The sequence below is a fragment of the Ailuropoda melanoleuca genome, chromosome 14, assembly GCF_002007445.2.
Source record: "Ailuropoda melanoleuca isolate Jingjing chromosome 14, ASM200744v2, whole genome shotgun sequence".
NCBI classification, from domain to species: domain Eukaryota; kingdom Metazoa; phylum Chordata; class Mammalia; order Carnivora; family Ursidae; genus Ailuropoda; species Ailuropoda melanoleuca.
The window spans coordinates 18,682,468-18,707,425 of NC_048231.1; the positions used below are offsets into that span (position 1 = coordinate 18,682,468).

General features: G+C 45.2%; 1 protein-coding gene across 1 annotated transcript in view; it reads left to right on the forward strand.

The window, feature by feature from the left end:
• The window catches only part of NRXN3 (neurexin 3), a 1,691,473-nt gene that overhangs the window by 402,461 nt on the left and 1,264,054 nt on the right, over nucleotides 1–24,958 (forward strand). The gene's annotated exons all lie outside the window — the stretch shown is intronic.

A 24,958-nucleotide genomic window follows, 5' to 3' on the forward strand; every position in this document is an offset into this window, starting at 1 on the left:
TTGTTTGTTTGTTTTTTGTTTTTTAATTTGACTCTTCCCCATGACTGACATACAATAGCTGCTCATGGATCTTTTTTAAATTGCTGGTTTGGCAACCCTCTGGGGAGCGTCTCAGGTGTAACCTGAAACTGGCCCCTGTACTCAGGGCAGGAGAAAAAGGCAGTCCACTCCAGGTTGGTAGGTGGCAGTTTTAATACTAGCGAAGGGAATTTATATATGAGGCTTGTCTTGGGTGGCAGCAAGATGAATGGATCCCTGCACCCATCTGCCGGATCTTTAAAGTTTATGTAGCGGCCTTAACTGTTTAAGTCACATATACCATGCAGGTGACCCAGATGTTACATCACGATGTCAAGACCATGTCCTTGGAGCAGTCTCTGGGAGCAGGAAAGGCAAGCAGAACCCACGTTCCCAGGACAGAGAGGGGATGAGGAGCCCTGAGTGCCTAGGTCTACCTTACATGTCACTTGGCATTCACATCTTTTCAATGACATTCCTCATCTTCAATGAGAAGGTTTTGAATCAGCTGGTGGAGAGACAGAGCTAATATTTTGAGGTAGATTAAAGGGACAATAGTGTTAATTGAGAGAAAGCTTCTTAACAGAGTCACTATTTTCTTCTGTTTTCTTTTTGGTTTTTTTTTTTTGTGTGTGTGTGTGTGGTTTTTTTTCTTTTTCTGAGAACAAGTATAGAATTCAACACACCAGAGCGCTAAGGCTTAGCATTCTAGTGTGGGCCAATCAATCACGAAATCAATCAACACCTATTTATCCAGTGCAGACCATGTGCCCAGCACAGTGCTAGAGGCTAAGACTTTGGGAAGTAGCTTTGCCTCTTTTCTTCAGTTCGTGAAATAGGGTTAGTAAGACTTGCAGAAGTCAGGAGGATGGGAGGGCTGAGGGGAGGAGCTGGGGTGGGCAGACTGATAGATGATTGCAGTAACTGGAAAAGCGCTGTGAGAAGCCAGTGGCATTTGAGTTCCAGCGTTTTCCCTGTGGGACCCAACACCCTGAACCCAGAGGTACTCTTCTCCAAGCAAGATGTGGATAGGAAAATGCCTCTGATAATTATTGCAAAGGTATCGCCTTAAAAACACACAAAAATCACAAGATGCCTACGTCAACTTGGAAGTATGAAATGAAATTAAAAAAAAAAAAAAAGCAAACTGTTCCAGAGGGGAATAATTGTGGAGTTAGTGACTCTGAATTGTGTTGGTTTAGCAGGTTTCTTTTTTTTTTTTTTTAAGATTTTTATTTATTTATTTGACAGAGAGAGACAGCCAGTGAGAGAGGGAACACAAGCAGGGGGAGTGGGTGAGGAAGAAGCAGGCTCCCAGCGGAGGAGCCTGACGTGGGGCTCGATCCCAGGAACGCCAGGAGCACGCCCTGAGCCGAAGGCAGACACTTAAGGACTGAGCCACCCAGGCGCCCCGGGTTAGCAGGTTTCTGCCTTATAGGGGGTGGGGATGGTGGTGGTGTGGGGGGATGATCTAGCTTAATTAGCCTTTTCCTCTTGAAATGTGACAAAATAGTTACCCTGAGATGTTGCTCTCTAAAAATGCAAAAGGAGAATTCCTCCTCAATTACATTTGTATGGAAACCGAAGTTGGGAAGGGAAGACATGGCTGTGAGAGGAAAGAATATGTGGCTTTGGGTACATTCAGACGCCAAAGCAGCTGCTCATTTCAGCCTCAGCCCTAAGCTGCTTTCTCCTCCTGGAATCTATGATGCAAGTTCACCTTTGGGAGGCAGGGGAACAAATCAGCCCAGGCTTATAGCTTCTATAGGGCGTTATAACCACCTCCCACTCCCCCCCCTCCACCCCCACCAACTACACACACACACACACACACACACACACACACACACATTGGGAAGTTTGAGCAGAGTTGTCTTCTGAATGACAGGGCCTCATCATTTTAGAATTTGTAATAATCTGGTCCTTTGGGCTAGAATTAGTCCGCATAATGGAGGTGGGAAGTTGGGGGAAGGGAAGAAGTTTGTTAATTAGGACTAAAGACTAACAAACCATTTGCAAGCCTAGCTGCCTAGTTATAGCTGATTCTTATCTCTCCGTACAAAGGTTTAGAGGTTTGCCAAGACCTCTTGCTTTCTCTCTGCCCCTACATAGTCATTTTCTTGCTAGACAGTGATGTTTGCATTTATTCTTTAATGTCCTTTAATGCCCAGTTCATTAGACTGTCCAGTTAGGACCTGTTAGCCAGGTTTTACTGGTATTATTACTAGCCACATATGATTGTTGGAGAGAAGGGATACTAGCAGTGAGAGGAAGGCTTTCTGCCTAAGGGAATATTTTCCCCTTGGGGGCATGAATACATGAACGGCATATGCAAGAACTTCAGGCTTGGGAGTCTGAGCGTCCTGAGTGAATTCTAGGAAAGGTGATTAATAGTCTAGGTTCAAGAGAGAAGTGCATCCCATGGGAACTCTTGAACAAAACTAAAGGCCACTCTGGGTAAGGAGATCCTGTGCTACGCTGTTGGGGATGGAGCTTTCGTCTCCTCCCACGTTTATCTCCTACATTTGTACTACCATCTAGTTGTTTTGCTACCATGTTGCCATTGCCTCTGTCCTGCAGGGGACACTCTCAAGGAAAGTCTATCTGGATGTCTCCTTTTCTACTCAGTTTTCATGTCTGTCTGTTCTGAATTTAGATCCAATGTCTACCCTCGGACCCTTTCCCTTTCCCCACATCGCTAGTGGGGAAGCTCTCAACAATGGGGTCTGCACTCTCTCTTCATTCTCATGCCCTCCCCCACAAGAGGGAATCAGGAAGTGCCTGGACAGATTGTTGGACCAAAGTTCCCATCTTCCTCCCACTGTGGGTTTCGATCACTTCTTTCAGTAACTAGTTTGTTTAATTATTTATGGAAGGACATTCGTAGTGCAAGAGGAAATGTCCTGTGGAGCATTTATCAAGGAATTGGTCTTTATAATCTGATTCATCCCCAGAGCTAAAGAGGAGTATCTGGGCTGATGATTCAGGTATTATCTTTGGGGGGAAGTAGGATGAGGCATCTAGAGTTGGTGGGGTTTGAATCACTGTGGTTGACTCAATAGATGAATCTAGAATCTGTGGGAGGTACAAAGTCCGTGTGTTATCCCAGTCCTTCCAACAACATAATAAGGGCCTCACTACTATTGTGACTATACAATGGGGAAACTGAGGCAGAGAGAAATTAAACGGCCTTGCCCAAAATTTCTAAAATAGGAAGTGGAATAGAGTCTAGACTTGGAAAGAAGGAATCAGAGGCCACAGCTGTATTTTTAACACTCTGGAATCCTGTCATGTACAAACCAGTCCTTTGGTTGTGCACTCTCTCATGTCCCTGGCTTATCTGATCAAGTCCAGCTTCCTAGAGCTGGATCTACTGACTGGCCTGAACAGCAGGCTCAGAAGTTTATCAGGAGTCTCAGCAGGATGATTTGGTGGGACTGGAAGAAGAGGTCTTTAGCAAATAGATCCAGTGTCCAATGTGCCTGGGATGAGCCAGCCTGTTTCTGCCACTCTCTCCATCTTTGACTCAACCAAGCTACTTAATTTTTGAAAGTCTTAGATGTCTCATTTGGAGGATAACACTAGCCTCTACCTCATACAGGGTTGGGAGGATGAAAGAAAGGAGGGAGTACATGGAAGTACTTGGTAAGCAGTTAAGAGTTTTAGAGACGTTCATAAATTATAGCTGAGGCCCTTTTGCCCCTTAGAGTAAGACCCAGAAATCCCAGTTACCCTGGGACAGTGTTTCCCAAACTCTAGTATCCATAGGGATGACCTGAGGGAGGTGTTAAAAGTGCAGTTTCCCAGATTCCCCCGCAGGTGGTTAGGGTAGACCAGGTGATGCTGATGCAGGGGTCCAGAGACCCCCTCATGGAGACACTCTGGCTCTGAGGCCAGCAGAGGCACATTGGACCTCTCCACTAGAGCCTTGACATTGCTTCAGTCTCTTCTTACCCCAAGAGTCAAGTGTTAGAAACACGCTCAGCCATGTAGTCCACAAAAGGCTTTATAAGGTCAACAAGTGATCATTTAATTATGACAGAAGCTGTCCCGGACCAGTATATTTTCTTCCTCTTCCCCATTTCCTCTCTTGGCTCTCTGCCCCTCCCCTTCCACCCAGCTTCTATTTGCACCACAGTCCGTGGCATTTTTGAACTTCAGAGCTCCTGTCTGGCTCGTTATTCATTTAGCTGAGGAACTGCAGCACCTAATTAATAGGAAATTAGCTGTGAATGTAACATTTGGCCTGAAGTCAAGGCACAAGAAGTTATAAATATACACCACGTGAGTGGCCTGGGCACCTGATTCCTGGCAGCTCTAGACGTGGTACTTCCTGTGTTATTCCAGGAAGTACAGCCATTGGGAGCCAGGGGTCGCCAGCCCAGAGGGCCAAGGGGACCCTGCTGGGGAGCACAAGAGCCTGTCTACTTCATCTCATTTCACAAACAGCACATTTTCTTTCCTTGAGTTAAATGTCTCTTGAAAAGCCAGGCTGGAGTGGAAGTGAGAAGGAAAAGGCAACAGGGGCTAGATTGGATGTGGAGGAAAACTGTGGGACTGTGGGGGTCACTCACAGGGTGTCCCAAGCACTTCTTGCAAAGACACTGGAGATCTGCTGTTGTTCCAGACACTTCCATTTGGCTTCTTCCAGAGGCATGTGTTCCAGCTTCATGTAATACTCTGATAGTAGGGACTTGTGCACTGAAGGCCATGGCCGTGCCACCCATGGTGATGGCCCATGGAACTGAGGCCCAGGGGTGTTAAAAATTCTGCCCAGCTAACTAGGACAGAGCTAGGATTTGAACCACAATTTCATAGCCCCCACATCTGATGCATTTTGCAGGACCTCAGAGCTGCCTGATTACTTCAGAATGAGAGTCAGTCTGGGAGGAGAAAACTGTCTTTAAAAGCACCAGTAAAGAAAGGATTGATGGGGAGAGGAAGGAAGGAACCAAGGGTTAAGGGCAAGGTCAGGGCACCTCTTGGGGTTTTATAAGGAAGCGTGAAGGAAACAATGCCCAGGGACCAGAGCTGAAGCTACTTTCTCTACATTCACCTGATTTAAGTCATCTTACTTTTCTTTCTCTCAACTTCCCCTGGAGGGAAGTGGGAATTGTGCGACCTATCTTTTCCCTTGTGAGAGTGAAATCTGTTGATAAAAGGGCTGGTTCACATTCTAAGTCTGTTTGTTATGAGCCAAACCGTGAAGGTGAGGGCAAGAGAAGGGAGATGCTGGGTTCATTGGCAAAGCAGGCGGGGCCAGGAGGAACAGCCAGTCTGACTACATTAGGGAACAGAAAGCCCAGAGTAAGTGCAATATTTTGCCAGCTTTATTTAAGAGATCGATCGATTGAAGCCTCTTTAACACAGGCTTCTACCTGAGAGCGATATAATGAATCTGGCATTTATGTGTCTCTGGAAGGAAGCTTCTGAAAGAGGAGAAAAATAGAAAAGAAATTGCATCTTTGGGTAGGTCCCAGAAGGGGCTGCTCTGAAGGAGGGAAATAACTCATTGACGATGTCACAGAGCAGAAGATAGACAGAGAGGCTGCATGTTGCTTAGGCTGAAGGAGGACAGATTCTCCCCTGGAAGGAAAGTATGCTTCCAGCCTTGCTGAGGGAAGGGAGTCATAAATCAGGACCCAGGCTGAGAACACAGGTGTCTCGGCTGCCCTGAAAGAAAGATAATGCATTCTCCTCTCCCCACCTCTATTTACTAGCCAGGGGCATTTCTTGACCCTCCTCTGAGGAAGGGCTTGGCCACTCCTGGTTTCTTATCCTCTGGGTGATGTTAACAATTCTTTACCATCCCAGCTGGTGCTTTGGCACAAAATGGTTTTGGAGTCAGAAAGACTTGAGTTCAAACATCACATTCTCTACTTAAGAGTTTCCTCACCTCAATATGCCCTCAGTTTCTTATTGTGTTAAAAATGTGGAGTAATCTATTTGAGAGGGTTTTTAGGAGGATTAAATGAGATAATAGTCAAAAGGCCTGATATCACATGTGACACATAGTTGAGTCTTAACGCAATTATTGCCATTATTGTAATACAAACAAGAGGGTCAAGAATAACACCTGGGACTTGGAAGTCACTAAGTAATCAGTTCTGTTCTCTTTATCAAGGTCATATCGGCAATAATGACATTAGGAAAAGATGTTTGATATTTTGTTCCTTTGTCAAATTTCACCCTCCCCCAAACCATCCTAAGCCACAATCTAGACCAAAGGTCAAGCCCAGCTCTAACCCCAACCCTAGCCCCACCCCAGCCCCAAAAATATACCAACTATAACCTCTGCAGTCTTCCNGCTGCCCTGAAAGAAAGATAATGCATTCTCCTCTCCCCACCTCTATTTACTAGCCAGGGGCATTTCTTGACCCTCCTCTGAGGAAGGGCTTGGCCACTCCTGGTTTCTTATCCTCTGGGTGATGTTAACAATTCTTTACCATCCCAGCTGGTGCTTTGGCACAAAATGGTTTTGGAGTCAGAAAGACTTGAGTTCAAACATCACATTCTCTACTTAAGAGTTTCCTCACCTCAATATGCCCTCAGTTTCTTATTGTGTTAAAAATGTGGAGTAATAACTATTTGAGAGGGTTTTTAGGAGGATTAAATGAGATAATAGTCAAAAGGCCTGATATCACATGTGACACATAGTTGAGTCTTAACGCAATTATTGCCATTATTGTAATACAAACAAGAGGGTCAAGAATAACACCTGGGACTTGGAAGTCACTAAATAATCAGTTCTGTTCTCTTTATCAAGGTCATATCGGCAATAATGACATTAGGAAAAGATGTTTGATATTTTGTTCCTTTGTCAAATTTCACCCTCCCCCAAACCATCCTAAGCCACAATCTAGACCAAAGGTCAAGCCCAGCTCTAACCCCAACCCTAGCCCCACCCCAGCCCCAAACCTATACCAACTATAACCTCTGCAGTCTTCCCAACCCTATCCCAACCGCATTGTTAGGATTCTCCAAAGAAATAGCTGTACATATACAGAGAAAGACTTATAAGGAACTAGCTCATGACACGGTGGAGGTTGGCAAGTCCCTAAATCTGCAGGGCGAGTTAGCAAGCTGGAGACCTAAAGAGCTGACAGTGTAGTCCCAGTGTGAGTCCAAAGGCCTGATATCCAGGAGAGCTGATGGTATAATTCTAGTCTTGATAGGTAGGCTTGATAACCAGGAAAAGTTGATGTTTCAGTTAGAGTCTGAAGACAATGGCCAGTGTCCTGATTCAAAAGCCATCAGGCAGGAAGGATTCTCTCTTATTCAGGGGAGGGTCAGCTTTTTGTTCTATTCAGACCTTCAACTGATTAGATGAGGCTCACCTACATTAGGGAGTACAGTTTGCTTTTATCAGTCTACTGATTTAAATGTTAATCCCATCCAAAGTCACCCTTACAGAAACATCCACATTAATAATGTTTGACTGAATATCTGGATACCATATGACCCAGTCAAGTTAACACAAAATTAACCATTACATCAACCTTATCCCTAGCCCAATCCTCAATGCTTACTCCAAGCCCAAGGCCAAACCCAACTCCACCCTAATACCTACTATTAAATATTGCTAGGCACTGTTAGTGTCTCCAGTTTCTTCTTTGTAGTGGGGATACAAATCCTATCCTAGCCACCAAAACTGCTAATAGGGGTGATGAACTCACACTGAAAAGGAACTCAACTTGATTTCTGTAATGTGGAAATTAAAGGGAAAAGAGATTCTCACTCAGATAGTCACCCAGTATGATTAGTATCTGCATTTGGCATGAGGAACTGCTCAGACACACAGAGACTTCCATTTGTTGGTAATGTCTCTTGGCCAAACCCTATTTTAATATGGTGTGTGTGTGTGTGATGTTGGGATGACCGGGACCAGGGCATGGGCATAATGCTATGGAGAAGTCTTACTGCAAAGAATAGAGGTTTGTAGACCAATGTGAGATGAAAAATATCTGTCAATATTTATACTCCCTTAGGTCACTTGAGTTTCTGCCATATTCTTCTCTTGGATTTATCTCACATGATAAAAAAAAGAAGCTTCCTGGTTTTCAGAAAGAGTCCTATAGAATCACAGAGTTTTAGAACTGAAAGGGGTGATTATCTAGCCCAGGAGTTCTCAACTTCAGAATAACTGACACTTGGGTACCAATCAGTCCATCTCTTGGGATGAGCCCTGGGGATTGGTATTAGTATTTTTGGAAGAATGCTTCTAGCACTACTGTTGCCAAGTGGTTCCACCAATCCTCTCATTTTACAGAAAAAGTGAGACTGAAAGAAGTGAAGTGACTTCATAAAATCAGATATCTAGGGGCAATGTCAGTCACCAGTGTTTCATGCCTCCTGATCCAGTGCTCTTGCCAGAACAACTTACCTTTGCTCAACTTGTTTCATCAGATTTAAAGCTAAAGAACAATGAAACCTCATGGTGCGTGGCACTGGATAGCCTTTTGTCCAGAGATGTAGGTGCACTGGAGCAGAAGTAATCCTTACTAAACCATTTGGAACAATAAAGATATAAATCCTAGTACACCAATCCTGACCAGATAGCTGAAGGTTGTGCTCACTTGGTACTGACTTTGTAAAGATGGATTGCAACTTTGGGGACTCAATTTTGTTGTTGTTTTTGTTGTTTCCTTCTGGACAGTTTGAGTTCACGTTCACCAAAGAGAGTCCTGGGAATTGTAGGTCTAATGCTATTAGCATCTGCTTCATTCCCCTGCTGTTGTGCTCAACTCCAGTCTTCTCGAATCTTTAAAAGGGTTAGGTTTTTAGTGAACTTATACTAAGTGAATTATTATTTTAAAATAGGTGACTGGAATCCCTCTTAAGTCTTGATTTGATGTATTTAGAAAACATCGAAGCCTCTGAAACAGACCAGTAGGAAAGCGTGCAGATTTCTCTTGGGTCGTAGTTCTTTATTACCCACAGTGCATAGGGGATTCTGCATTCATGTAGTCATCATTCAAATGATGCTTATAGATTCCTCTTAGGTCTCGGGAATTTGGCACAAGGGAATATTAAGGTGCATTGGACTCAGCGCTTGATTTCAAGAAGCTGAAATTGAAGATGAGTACACTCAAACCCCACACCATAAACAGTGTGATGTTCCCTAAAGCAGTTCAGAGATGAGTGAGATTACTTGTACTTGAGGGATAGGAGAAGGTTCCAATGATAATATGACAATTTAGCTGAACCTTGGAAAATTGGTGGGATTTACACAGAAATAAGCGTAAATCGTGTGGGCAAGGGGAGACGAAGAGGGAGAGGATGTTAATGGGAGTATAATTTGTTTTTAGTATGGTAGGCAGAGGAGAACGATCAGAAAAAACTTTAAGTATAGAAGTCATGGACTCTTAAGAATTGGATTTACATTGTTTCCTCACAATATATTTTACAGGTAAGTGTTATTATTATGCCCCATTTGCAGATGAAGAAACTAATGCTTAGAAGTCAGTAAGCCAGTGAGGGGCAGAGCTAGGATTTGAACCCAAANTGATCAGAAAAAACTTTAAGTGTAGAAGTCATGGACTCTTAAGAATTGGATTTACATTGTTTCCTCACAATATATTTTACAGGTAAGTGTTGCCCCGTTTGCAGATGAAGAAACTAATGCTTAGAAGTCAGTAAGCCAGTGAGGGGCAGAGCTAGGATTTGAACCCAAAGCCATATTTTTTCCACAGTCAGGATTCTATTGTGAGTGTTCAGAGAGAGTGATGATACCATTACGGGGGAGGAAGAGATAATGCATTCACTTTGGATGTGTTGCGTGTGAGGCACTCATGAGACCTGCAGGAGGAGAGGTGAGTTTGGATCTCAGGGAAGAAGTAATATGAGAGAAAAGGAGTTTGCTTCTGGAAGTTATATCCAAAGGTTGGCATATTCAGAACACCAGTCAAGTTGACTCACCCTGTGGAATTTCCAGATGGGAGTCCCTGCAGCTCATCTGCAGGGCTGCTCCTTAGTGTGTGTGTGGTTTGCCAGACCCATCTTCAAAAGCTACAGTCAGGGTTTTCTTTTCTTGACACGTCTCAGCTCCTCTTTTCTCCATGTGTGACTTCAGTGCTGTTTCCATTTTTCTGAAGGGACTTTGCAACTTGCTGTCCCACAGCTGGCTGCCAAGATTTGCCTGTGAGAGATATCAAGCTCTTCAGCATTGGGTGGAACAAGCACTCCTGACCCTGTGACTCATGAAAAAAACAGCAGTTGTAGGGGGAGCTGAAGATAATAAACATGTACATATAGAAGAAAATAGTTCTTGCCAGTAGGTGGAAAGACCAGAAGGAGCCAGGGAGCCTTGGTAGCCTGGAAAATCTCTTACACCTCAGGTTAAAGAGAGAAGTTCAGTGAAACTCCTTCTACGTCTAAGTCCTTTGTCATTTCCTGACTTCAACTAGCAGTGCTGTGTTTGTTGAAACCAGAACTGTCTGACCAGTGGGGAAACCAAGGAAGGAAGGCATGGAGAAGGCTTAGTCAAGGTGTTGTAGTCTATGGCTAAGAGCCCAGAATTCACATTATCCTGAAAGAAAAACCCTCAGGGAAGGGATCTGAGGGTTGCAGTCTGAATTAGTCACAATTTTAGTGTGGCTTAGAGCCACATGCATTTGCTAATTCCCAGTTTTGTAGATCAGAAGTTCAGGCAGATTTGAATGGGTCCTCTGTTTAGGGCCTCACAAGGCTAAAATTAAAGTGCTGACTAGTTGGACTCTTACCTGCAGATTCCAGGAAGAACCTACTTCTAATCAGAGAGGGAGACAAACCATGAGAGACTCTGGACTCTGGGAAACAAACTGAAAGTTTCAGAAGGGAGGGGTGGGGGGGGTTAGGCTAGCTGGGTGATGGGTATTAAGGAGGGCACGTGTTGTGATGAGCACTGGGTGTTATACACAACTAAGGAATCGTTGAACACTACATCAAAAACTAAGGATGTACTGTATGTTGGGTAACTGAACATAATAAAAAAAATAAAAGAAAGGGGGGAAAAACCTACTTTTAACCTCATGCCTATTGTTGGCCAAATTTACTTTGTTGCTGTTGTAGAACTGGAGTCCCCACTTCTTTGCTTGCTGTCAGCCTAGGGCCACTCTCAGCAACTAAAAGTTACCTGCATTCCTGGTGCTGTGGCCTCTTCCATTTTCAGGGCCAGCACTGGAGCATCAGATCCTACTTGTGCTCCAACTCTCTGACTTCCTATTTGTTATCAACTGGAGAAAACTCTCTGCCTTTAAAGGGCTCATGTGAGTAAATTGGTCTACATGGGTAGTCTCCTTTTTGCCATGTGTATTATTTTGCTAAGGCAGGCATAACAAAGTACCACAAACAGAGTGGCTTAAACAACCAAATTTTATTGTCTCACAGCTCTGGAGGCTGGAAGTCTGAAATCAATGTGTTGGCAGGGTTGGGTCCTTCTGAGGGATGTGAGGGATGGATCTGTTCCAGGCATCTTCCCTCAGCTTAAAGAGAGATGACTGTCTTCATGTTCACATGGTGTTTTTCCCTCTGGGTACATTTCCATGTCTAAATTTCCCCTTTTTGTAAGGCTGCCATTCATACCAGCTTTGGGTCCACCCTAATGATCTCATGATTAATTACAACTGCAACAATCCTATTTCCAAATAAAGTCACATTCGGAGATACTGGGCTTCAACATGTGAGTTTTGGTGAGATACAGTTTGACCCATAACACCATCTAACAGCATATAGTCATGACAGTGATGTCTCATCCTATGCACAGGCCCTGCCCACACTAGGAGGGGAAGAGATTAGACAAGAGTCAGTGTCATTCCCAGGATTTTGCTTGTCACAGAGTCCCTGAACCAGGACGACTGCTCAATGGTCGGGAGGAATAGAAGAGAGATCACTGGTGGCATGGTGAGAGCAGCTTCCGTGGAGTATAAACCATGATCAAGTGACAGGAAGTGAAGAGAAGGCAGACACTGCTGCACTCAACAAGCAACTGTGACCAAGAGGAGGGCAGATGGTGAGAAGAGAGGAAAATGGGGCGAAATAGTAGTTTCACTCAAGGAGACCTAGGCTTTTTTGTTGTCTGGAAATAACCAAAAGAGAGAGAGAGAGATGCAGTGGCTAAAAGCCTCCAGCTGTTTCTGGTTGTCCACATGCCCCTGTTGTATAGAAACCTGACTTATTACCCTGTAGGGATTTTGTAGAACTCACATTAAATGGCCTTTGCTGATAGACGTGTGTGCAATCTGGCTGAGTTATAGTTACTTCGGAGACTCATGTTTGCTTACATGTGGACCTGTAAAAGCTCAGTCTTAATATCACAAGAATGCATTTCTGTTTGGTGTCCGCTTGCCTCCTTCATTACAAAGTTTATGTGATTTCCTTGGAAGGACAGGTTTGATAGAACCCAGGAGTAGTAGTGGATGCCACTGACGCAGGGTCTGCCGTATGTCTGCCTTGTGAGAAGTGTGCTCATGCATTATTCCTCACCTGTTTTCTAAGGGTAGAGTATTGCCTTCGTTTTACATGTGGGGAAAGAGAAGGGCTTCAGGGCTGTGGCTGAGGTTATAGAACTAATAAGCAGTGGCTCCCACATCACTCTGGCTTAGACGCTACTCTCACATCAAACCCTCTCTCTTCTAAAGTTTGGCAAGTTTCTTCTTTTTGAAAAGTTCACTATTTCTGTAGGATACACTCAGAACAGCAAATGATCTGTGAAAACAAAGCCATAGTGTTTACCTTTTATTCCCCTCCTCATCCCAAACTTCTGGGCTTCCCAATGCAGCTATTTGAGAAATTTCTCAAGGAAGAATTTTCATTTCCATCCAGAGTAATTCATTGCCATGCAAAGAACAATACAGAGACATTTCAGCCAGTGTGACTTTTTCTAAAGGTCATACATGCTGGTGCCCAGGGGTTTGTGATGGGCATGGTGCCCTAGGCACAACATCACATTTGCTTCTCTTTCTGGATACATTTTATCATGAAAGTGTTTGCAAGGCTCCATCTACTGACATACAGCGGTCTGTCCTCCAAAATGGAGGTCTGTTCTTATTTCCGGTGAGATTTGTGGATCTAAGAAGATATTTCAAAGGAGCACAACAGGAGTGCAGAAATAGCAGGCATGGCCACCGGACTTTGCAGGCTTGAGAAGCAATGAATTGTGCCAGGGGTGAGAGTGCTTTGGAGAAAGGTGTGGGGAGAAAATCGCCAGTTCAGTGGACTTTGGAAGAAGTGTAGGAATTTGTCAGGTGAATGGGAAGTAGAAAGTGGGAGAGAAGGACATCTCAGGTATAGGTAAGATACAAGGATTTAAATGTCAGTGCTTGTTGTGCCAAGTGGTTCAAGTATAAATGATAGTATTACTAATGATACCACCATCTATCTCAATAGTAACAAACGCAAGCACTTATATATTACCTGTTGACCAGAGTACGTTATATTCTCAGTACATTAATTGTATTAACTCATATGATCTTGAAAGCAGCTGTATGAAGTGGGTATTGTTTTTATCCTGGTTTTGCAGGTGAGGAAACTGAGGCATAGGGAGGGAAATTATCATTCCAAAGAACCCTCAACTATCAGAGTCAGGATTTTATTCCAGCAGTTTATCTCTAGAGCAATGTTTTCCAATAGAACTTTCTATAATGATGACAATGTTCTAAATCTATGTTTCCAGTATAGTAACCACTAACTACATGTGGCTCTTGAGCACTTGAAATGTGGCTAGTGTGACTGAGGAACTGAGATTTACTTTTTACTTAATTTTAATTATAATATTTAAATTTAAATAAGCACATGAGGCTAGTGACTATTGTACTGGACGAGGCGGCTTGCCAGAGTCTGCCCCCCCGTAACTCTCTGCTGCCTTTCAAACTGGCCAATGTGATGTTGATTCTGTAATGATAGTATGAGTACTAACAATAGCCACGGAAGAATGACTGCCATTCATGTAGCTCTTACTATGTGCAGTAACTATGTTGCCCTGCCCATAGTAAGTTATGTCATCTCGATGACAGCCTTGTGGGTGACNCTCTGCTGCCTTTCAAACTGGCCAATGTGATGTTGATTCTGTAATGATAGTATGAGTACTAACAATAGCCACAGAAGAATGACTGCCATTCATGTAGCTCTTACTATGTGCAGTAACTATGTTGCCCTGCCCATAGTAAGTTATATCATGTCATCTCGATGACAGCCTTGTGGGTGATAGCTGTGAGCATGAATCTGCATTCAAAACCCAGCTCTGCCATTTGTTAGCCTGTGACCTTAGGCAAGTTACTCTCTGTGCCTCAGTTTCCTCATTGGGAAATAGAGTAAGTAATAGCATCTACTTCATATGTTTGCTATGATTCCAAGAGTCTATGCATTTAAAGTGCATAGCGTGGTACTGTTATTATCCGTACACAGTAGATGAAGAAACCTAGGCACGGAGACTAGCATCATACTATGAGGAACATCTCCCTGTGGAGGAGCTGGAATTCAACCAACAGGTGGCTTGATCTCAAAGTTCTTCACAACTATACTGTGTCTTCCGTTCCGAGGTTCTAAAAGTTTGATTTGTGGAAAACTGGCATGGGAATCCTCCAGGGTGCTTGTTAGAGATATAGTCTCCTAGACTTGCAGAGAGCTCTTGCCTTAGGTTGCTTATGGTGAAGACCTGGGAATCTGCATTTTAACAAGTTCCCCAGGTGGTTTCCAAGTGTACATTAACCAGTGAGACACCGCTGAAAAATTCTGATGGGGAGGAAAGGAGAAGGAGAGGACCGGTTTTGAGGTGCAGGAAGTGTGTGGAGGATGAAAGGATTCTACTCACAGATCTTTCTAGAAAGATCTCTCTGGTGGCTGGTGTTGAAAATGGACTTGATTAAAGAACTGGGGGACAGGGAGATGATGGGACCTGCTAGGACAAGGGCAAAGTAGACAGGGAGAGAAGGAGGGAAATGTTCTCTGGATGTTTGTGGGTAAAATTGACAGGTCACGGTAGCTCTCTAGAAATAAGGGAGCAAGAGAGTTCACTGGGAGTCAAAAACAATCCTGAGGTTTCTGTTTATAGTACCAGGGTGGGTAATGATATTGTAACCAAGATAGACAAGGCATTATGGGAAGAAGATGCAGATACGCTTGAGGACTTTGTAGGACTTCCAGATGGAATTGTCATGAAACTGCTGGACATTTGGTCTTGAGTTCAACAGGGGAATATGTAGCAGAAATAAAGTTTGGGGTTCCACGCTGCCTGCTCCATGCAGTAGGTAAGACTGTCCCAGAGAAGCCTGGTCACAGGCTTACCAGCCACCTCACCAAGTATCTACCAAGGTGAGGAGTTGACATAAATGTGTGAAGTGGCTTGATGTAAGAATAGGTGTTCAGCCAGTCAAAGGACACTTACCCAGTCACGCAGCCTTTGGAAACAGTGTGTCAGCCAAACGAAATTGCCACAAGCCCTTTGCCTTTAGCGCACCTTGGGGTGTGAGTCTACTTAGGGTGCTCGGGCACTTGGTATACGCAGCATAGGCCAGAAGAGACGGTACCAAGGCCCATCCTCTGGGGACAACATTTATGGGCCAAGATGAGAAACTAGTGAGAGAGGCAGAGGGAAAGTAGACAGAAAAGAGGGAGTAAAACGAGTGCAGTGCAGCACCCAGGCCAAAAAAAGAGAGGATTTCAGCAAGGGGTTTGTCAGCAATGCCACAGGCCACGGGTAACGTAAGCTGAAGTCTGGAGAGGGATCCTGGGGCAGACTTGACAAGCTGGACTGTTTTGTGCCTTTTGCCACCAGCAGAGTGATGGGGGATAAGAGCCAGGAGAGTGAATGAAAATTGCAAGGTAGAGGCGAGGAATATAGATTACACTCCTCAGAGGGAAAGGGGAAAAGGAAGGATGCTGGCTTGGGGGAGACATAGTTGACAGAGGGTAGTTTGTAGGATGTGAGGCTTGAACACGTTCGTAGGAACAAGGGACCCATGAGCAGTAGAGTAGAAGTATCTAAAGACGACACAAAAAAGATGATTTTTGGATCAAAACCCTAGAGGAGGGAAGAGGGGGTCATAGCTTGGGGAAAGGGGGGGCACTTCTTTCTTTGGGGTCGGAGGGGAAAGTAGAGAAAAGCTTAGAGGTAGGAGCAATAATTCAGAACCGGAATTCCTGGAGGTGTAAATCTAGGCTGTGTGTTCAGAATGGGGGCAGTAGTGAGGAATAAGGATACACATGGTTACATTTTTGACACTTTGAAGGCCTCCTCCCCTATGCCAAGCATTGTTTAGTGCTCTTCAGGAATCACATTTTTAATCCTAAGGGGTAAATGTAGTTGCCATCCTCATTTTATAGTCCACAAAGAGAGGTTCATTGCCCCCAGTCATGCAATTAGAATGTAGAGCTGGGATTTGTCCCCAAGAAGTTTGAGTTCAGAATCTGATCTCTTAACCGCTTTTACCGGGTGATAAAAAGGCAGCCATCATAGCAGTCTGCATTCTTACAGCACTTAAAAAAAAAAAAAAACCTCCTCCCAGTTTACAGGTGTGGAAACCAAGGTGGAATTGGCCCAAGTCGTCCATCATCTTGGTGGGGTTGGAGCTATAGCTGGACTAGGAGTCCCTTGATTTCCAGTTCTGTTCTTTCCCAAAGGATGACAGGCCACACATAGCTCCTGAGTAAACTGTGTCGCATTTCTGAGCAATCTCATTCCCTCTCTCCCTTCTTCCATTCCGACACCCCCCCACCCCAACTCCCACCCTGGTGCCAGCCCTGGAGTGCCAGGAAGGTACGACCGGCACCTGCTCCTTCCTTCTGGCTGGAATCCTTGTCCCAGCCAGGTGCCACTGCCCCGCTCCAGCACAAGGGCCCCATGCAGGCAGGCAGCAGAGGAAGGCCACGTTTGTTTTGCTTTTATTGTTAAATAATATAAATCTCTTGGCTGCACCACCCGCCGGGACGTGAGTTGTGTGTCTTCCCGCACAGTCGCTAATGAGACAGTTAATCATTTGTTTATTCTGTATGAAGAGAGGTGGCGGCCATATCTCTCAAACCAGACACGGGCCTCGGGACCCTCGGGGAAGCTGTCCACGCCAGCCCATGAGTCATGCATGATCCCAGCACAGTCCTGCCCTGCAGGCCCCCGTACCTCCTTCCCCAAGGCACTGACCGGTATGCAGGCATCAGCAGATGATGATGATGATTACTGTTACTGCACTGATTATTTTTGAAAATACTCCCCTGCGAAGCAAAAAAGGAAAAAAAAGGTGATTTGCAAAGATGCTTTGTTGGGAGATAAGTAGGTTTCCTCTTGGGCACGGGTTTATCTCGCTTGTGCAGAGGTTCCTAGAGGTCGTGCAGCTCACGAGATAAAGGTCTGGGACCCTCCCTGGGGAAGGCCAGAGTTGACGTTCGGCTGTTGCCTAGTTCCAGGGTTAAAGAGGTGAAATCAGCTGTGTTCCTCCTGCAGGCTCCCTGGGGCTCAGGCCGCTTTTATTAGAGCAAATCAGACCTGTCCAGGTGCCTGGGATGGGGGAGGAGAGAGCCGGAAGGAGGTGAGGAGGGGGTTGGGGTGGGGGTGGTCGCTGGGTTGAGTGCTGTCTATACCTGGCTTGCCGGAACCCAAGTATTGTCTTAAAGGGCTTCCATCTCATCTATTTGCATGCTGTTAGCATCCTCCTGCTATTTTCTTGGTGTTTGGATAAATCCTGTTGCCTGAAGCTTATATTTCAATTAACTGGGTCCAACTGTCTGAGTCCTGAGGCATAGGGACGGGCGGGGGGCGGCTGTGTTTTCTGCTGCGACATTGTATCATTGACGGTCTGTGTGTCTGTCTTGGGTCAGCCAGATCCCATCCTTGAAACTGTGCCACTCTGTGCAGCTGGGAGCATCCCTGTGCGGGGCACAATTACCCAGGGCAGGGCTAATGTTTTAGGAGTAGTTTGGACAGGCAGAACTGCTATTCTTTCAGACCCCTGGGGTAGGGAGCAAGCCTGCGCAGGTCCCGATGGAAACAGTGAAGCAAGTTGGAGGGGGCAGTGAAGTAGATTTGGCCCCTTCCCACAGCTGATTTCGGGCTTTCTCTCTGCTTCACTTGGGACTGTGTGTGAGGTCCTTCTGCCTTCTGCTTCCCGCCCTAGATACAAGCTTCTTCATCTCGGCCTTTCTCCTCCCTTTTTTCTTCCCCCAGATACCCCTTTTCAACTTCTGTATCTTTGTCTTATGTTTCCTCCACCCAGATTTCTTTCTCTTTCCTTTTCTTACCGCTCTTTATCAAAACCCATCCTTTAAGGCTCAGTTCAAATGCTGCCGCCCCATTGTCCTCCCCAGGCAGGATTAAGTTGCCTTTTGCGCTTCCGGTCACTCAGATCTCACACCTCTCCCTTCTTTGGGTTAAGGCTAGCATCCGTCCTGCGTGTCCCGCCCTGTAACATCATGCGATCCATATGGTTTTGTGTTTTTGAGTCTGTTCTGTTTTGGCTTTGTAGGGGGTTGGATGGTGATTCCCCCAAAAGATAGGGTACATTCTAATTCCTGGAATTTATGAATGTTACCTTATTGGGGAAAATGGCCATTGCAAATGTAATTAAGGATCTTGAGATGAAGAGATCATCCTGGATTATTCAGGTGGGCCCTATGTCCACTGACAAGTGTCCTCTTAAGAGACGCCCAGGAGACTTGACAGACAAAAGAGGTTATGTGAAGAAGGGGGCAGAGATTACAGGGATGTAGTCACAAAGCAAGGAATCCAAGGAATTCTGGCAGCCACGAGGAGCTGGAAGAGGCAAGGAAGAATCCTCCCCTGAGAGACCCAGAAGGAGTGGCTCTGTCGACACCTTGATTTCAGACTTCTGGCCTCTAGTACTGTAAGGAAATAAATTTCTGTTTTTTCAAGCCATGTGGATTGTGGCAATTTGTTACAGAGCCCTCGGAAACTAATAACAGGCTGGTGGGCCTCCTCTGAAAGGGAAGATGGGACAGGTAGGAAGAACAGAAAAATATGGTGTAAGCTGCTGGTGGGAATGCGGGCTGGTGCAGCCACTCTGGAAAACAGTATGGAGGTTCCTCAAAAAGTTAAAAATAGAGCTACCCTATGATGCAGCAATTGCACTACTAGGTATTTACTCAAAGGGTACAAATACAGTGATCCGAAAGGGCACCTGCACCCCAGTGTTCATAGCAGCAATGTCCACAATAGCCAAACTGTGGAAAGAGCTTAGATGTCCATTGACAGATGAATGGATAAAGAAGGTGTGGCCTCTATGTACAATGGAATATTACTCAGCCATCAGAAAATGAAATCTTACCATTTGCAACCACACAGATGGAACTAGAGGGTATTATGCTAAGCAAAATAAGTCAATTAGAGAAAGACAACTNGTGAGGAGGGGGTTGGGGTGGGGGTGGTCGCTGGGTTGAGTGCTGTCTATACCTGGCTTGCCGGAACCCAAGTATTGTCTTAAAGGGCTTCCATCTCATCTATTTGCATGCTGTTAGCATCCTCCTGCTATTTTCTTGGTGTTTGGATAAATCCTGTTGCCTGAAGCTTATATTTCAATTAACTGGGTCCAACTGTCTGAGTCCTGAGGCATAGGGACGGGCGGGGGGCGGCTGTGTTTTCTGCTGCGACATTGTATCATTGACGGTCTGTGTGTCTGTCTTGGGTCAGCCAGATCCCATCCTTGAAACTGTGCCACTCTGTGCAGCTGGGAGCATCCCTGTGCGGGGCACAATTACCCAGGGCAGGGCTAATGTTTTAGGAGTAGTTTGGACAGGCAGAACTGCTATTCTTTCAGACCCCTGGGGTAGGGAGCAAGCCTGCGCAGGTCCCGATGGAAACAGTGAAGCAAGTTGGAGGGGGCAGTGAAGTAGATTTGGCCCCTTCCCACAGCTGATTTCGGGCTTTCTCTCTGCTTCACTTGGGACTGTGTGTGAGGTCCTTCTGCCTTCTGCTTCCCGCCCTAGATACAAGCTTCTTCATCTCGGCCTTTCTCCTCCCTTTTTTCTTCCCCCAGATACCCCTTTTCAACTTCTGTATCTTTGTCTTATGTTTCCTCCACCCAGATTTCTTTCTCTTTCCTTTTCTTACCGCTCTTTATCAAAACCCATCCTTTAAGGCTCAGTTCAAATGCTGCCGCCCCATTGTCCTCCCCAGGCAGGATTAAGTTGCCTTTTGCGCTTCCGGTCACTCAGATCTCACACCTCTCCCTTCTTTGGGTTAAGGCTAGCATCCGTCCTGCGTGTCCCGCCCTGTAACATCATGCGATCCATATGGTTTTGTGTTTTGGAGTCTGTTCTGTTTTGGCTTTGTAGGGGGTTGGATGGTGATTCCCCCAAAAGATAGGGTACATTCTAATTCCTGGAATTTATGAATGTTACCTTATTGGGGAAAATGGCCATTGCAAATGTAATTAAGGATCTTGAGATGAAGAGATCATCCTGGATTATTCAGGTGGGCCCTATGTCCACTGACAAGTGTCCTCTTAAGAGACGCCCAGGAGACTTGACAGACAAAAGAGGTTATGTGAAGAAGGGGGCAGAGATTACAGGGATGTAGTCACAAAGCAAGGAATCCAAGGAATTCTGGCAGCCACGAGGAGCTGGAAGAGGCAAGGAAGAATCCTCCCCTGAGAGACCCAGAAGGAGTGGCTCTGTCGACACCTTGATTTCAGACTTCTGGCCTCTAGTACTGTAAGGAAATAAATTTCTGTTTTTTCAAGCCATGTGGATTGTGGCAATTTGTTACAGAGCCCTCGGAAACTAATAACAGGCTGGTGGGCCTCCTCTGAAAGGGAAGATGGGACAGGTAGGAAGAACAGAAAAATATGGTGTAAGCTGCTGGTGGGAATGCGGGCTGGTGCAGCCACTCTGGAAAACAGTATGGAGGTTCCTCAAAAAGTTAAAAATAGAGCTACCCTATGATGCAGCAATTGCACTACTAGGTATTTACTCAAAGGGTACAAATACAGTGATCCGAAAGGGCACCTGCACCCCAGTGTTCATAGCAGCAATGTCCACAATAGCCAAACTGTGGAAAGAGCTTAGATGTCCATTGACAGATGAATGGATAAAGAAGGTGTGGCCTCTATGTACAATGGAATATTACTCAGCCATCAGAAAATGAAATCTTACCATTTGCAACCACACAGATGGAACTAGAGGGTATTATGCTAAGCAAAATAAGTCAATTAGAGAAAGACAACTATATGAGTTCACTCATATACAGGATTTAAGAAACAAAACGGGATCATAGGGGAAGAGAGGGAAAAATAAAATCAAACAAAATCAGAGAGGGAAACAAACCATAAGAGGCTCTTAACTGTAGGAAACAAACTGAGTGTTGCTGGAAGGAAGGTGGGTGGGGGATGGGGTAACTGGGTGACAGGCATTAATGAGGTCACGTGATGTAATGAGCACTGAGTGTTGTATGCAACTGATGAATCGCTGACCTCTACCTCTGGAAACTAATAATACACTATATGTTAATTAGTTGCATTTAAGTAAAATTTTAAAAAATTAACGTGTAAGGAATCTGGACCCTTCCCGCTAGACTGTTGCTTGTTACTTCCCTTGCTCCTTCTGCTTCTGTTCCATACACTCCAAGGCCTGTTCCTCCTGCACCAGGTGGTTCAGGATAGGACCTGGCCCTAGTTGGAGCATCACTACTGAGTAAATAATCATGATTATCATACCAATAAGAGCTACTGGCATTTACAGAGCCTCTAAAGTTTACACAGTACTGTGCCTCACCTTATGTCATTCTGTCTATACAAAGCCTTGCAAGGCGGGCGTTGGGATCCCTAGTTACACGCGAAGAAAGAGAAGATTGAGGCATAAAAGGACTTGGGCATGACCGTGCAACTGGTGGGGTCGAACCAAGACTTCAAAAATCCTTGTCTTTTGGTTCCAAATCCCTTTCTTTTTAACTGTGTACTCCGTGTTCTTTGAGTATAAGATCCAGCAGGTCAAATGTGTTTTTATTCTTTCTGAGACAGGAATATCCTTTGCCTGAGGTAGGGATGCCTGCTTTCTCTTCTTTCCCCCAAGGTGTGCTCAGACTGGGCAGAACTGGGCAGTGATGGAGGGGCAAACGGAAGCCCTGTTTATTCAAGGGTCTTTGTTTCAAAACGGGGTCTCCGTGTGCATGAGTCTTCTGTTATTGTTTGGGTAGGCTACTGGGGAAACTGTGTGTGTGCGCGCGCGTGCGCGTGCGTACACGCATGCGTGCACGTGCATCGTGTACTCTGCCAGCTCTCATCCCCCTCTGGTGGTCACTGGTGTAAACCCATCACCCGATCATCTAAAATCCCAACGGAAGGAAGATGACGAGGCCAGAGGGCCCAGGGAGAGTCACGGTATTGAGCATGGCCTGTGTTTGTACACTTTCTCCTGAAGAGTTTCAGTGGATGGTTCTGCTCCCCAACGGGGCACCTTCCCCCGAGGAAAGTCAGAGTGTTACATAAATGGAAAGTGCGCTTTGGAGTCTGACAGACATAGTTTCGCATCTCAGCTCTGCTACTTAATTTCTCCATTGGTTTGAGTTATTTAACCTCGCCTGTCCACATCTGTAAAATGGGATAATAACAGATACCCTATTCCCAGGGGTGTTAATAAGGCCACGTGAAATAATGTACTTAAATTTCCTGGTACATAGTAGATACTTAATCATCGTGTATTTTCTTCTTCTTGACTAAGGATACTCTTTAAACATGACTAATTCTACTGTTAAAATGCTTTTGTTGTAAATCATACTTTTATCCAGGGAACACTGACTAGTTCTGTCACATTATTGTCTGCAAAACAGGAAAATGTCCTTTTTGCAAAAGGGAATCCAAGAACTTGAAAGGAGATGAAATATTCAGATTCCAGTCAAATCAGACTTAGGGCTTACATAGAAATAGCGTTGTTCATTTCCCCCTTTAATGGAAGGGGAAGTAAACTAATACTTATCGGGCCCCCTAATATAAGCCAGCTCCAATAGTCAAATACCTTATTTAATTCTTACAGCATCCTGATGAAATTGGTAATATCATCCCCATTTTACAGATGAAGGTGTGCAGACGGGGGGCGAGGGGGATGGATTCAACCTGCTCTAAGTTACACAGCAGAGAAACCTCATTCCAACTGAGGCTGCCTGAATCCTGTGCCAGTACTCTGCCCCACCACACTGTTTCCCTGGGAGCCCTGGGGAAACACAGGTCATGAAGAATGTGTGTGTAAGGATTAATCAAAAGGAGTGTCATTCCCATCCCCAGCTGCCAAAGAACACAATATGCAGGTCCAGAAAGCTGGTTTCCTCCCAGTCATTCGGCTCTAAGGGGTGGAGGAGTTTGCACAGAACCTGACCAGTAATACAATGCTGGACCCAAGAGGTTTCCCCTCCGTCCTACTGTTTATGGACCTGATGCCCATTATCATTTTGAGGAGTGCTTGAGAAAGGCTACCCAAGATAGTCGCTATAGTACAGCTGGTTGTTTGAGTTAGTATGGTTAGAGTATGGCTAGAAGAAATTACATCAGTTCTCCTTGAATTAAACCCTAGAGCTGTGTCTTGTTAACTAATTCACTAATGCTTCTGGTCATCTTGTTAGGCTTTGCAGAGCAGTGGAGGGACTTGTGGGGAAACGGGTTTACAAAGCAGAAAATTGCAAACTCACTGAGGAGGTTGAAGAACGACGTAAGAGATAGGACAACACTTGTCACGTCACACATTGTCTTGTGTGCTGGTGGGGAGACTTGTGTCCTACTTTTTGATCTATCAGCTTTGCAACCTAGGAGAAGTCAGCTCTCTGGGACTCCGTTTGTGTAATAAAAAGGTCAGGCAAGATGATATCTCGGGTTTCTTTCAGATTATAAACATAGGTTTTTCTTTGAGTCTAGGTACAGCCACAGGCCAGGGAACTGAGGAGAGTCAGAGCCTGACCAGACGGAACAAGCCGAGTTTCACCTGGGGGCAGCTCTCTATACATATGCAATGGGCCAGGAAATATTTCCAGGTGGGGACGAGTACTTCCGCTTTCTCCATGCACAGCACCTTGGGCACATCTTTATTACCAGGCTCTGGTGTTACCGAGCAGCGTGCCCCTTAAGATTGTGAGCTCCTTAATGGGAGAGACCAACTATCTCTCATGGTGATCAGGGACGGGTGGTGGAAAGAATGAAAATGCATCCACCAAGCTCTCTTTTAGCTTCCTGTTTCTCTATAGACGTTCTTCATGCATCAGTTTTGTTTTTTTGGATCTCTCCTCAATGGGACAATGTTTCTAAAGCTCTTGTTAGGAAAGGTAGGTGAGAGCAAGTTGATATTGGTCGGCATAGGTGAACATTGGGCATTGTGTCTGTGGTTCTGGTCAAAAAGCGTGCTCGTCTTGAGCCCCTTGTCTGCTTGCATGGCAAATGACGTGAGCAGGAGGTGAGGTCAGGAATGGTGTTCATGGGCTTACACCCTTGTCACTGTCCCTGTTCCCATGCTAGACTGTGGGCAGGCACAGAAAGCTTGACTGTATGTGCACCTGCCTTTTCCAATAACCGTCAGACGCTCATCGTGTCCACCATCTTCCCCTCTCCTGAACCCTCTGGGTTCCCTCATAAGAGGCATTATCATTTCTAAACTCAGGGCAAATCCTGTTCTCTTCAGATTTGCAAGCTGATTCTCATTTAACTTCCTCCCTCTCCTTCCCAGAATTTGTTTTTATCTTGATATTAAGTCAATGAGTTGGAGGAGGAGCCTGGGGAAAGGAGAGCAAAGATACACAGGCAAGATGAAGGGAGGCGGGTTATGCTGTCCTGTTCATTGACCAGAATATGCTTAACCCTATATGTGTCATCTGTAGTCTTCTCAACAACCCCGTGAATGAAGTGTGATTCTTTAATTTTACTTATGCAGGCACTGAGGTTCAGGGCAGTTAAATTAGTGTCCGTGATCACAGCTAGCGGAAGGCAGATCTGGGACGTGAGGCAGGATTGGATAACTCTAGACTCAGTGTATCTTTTCCACA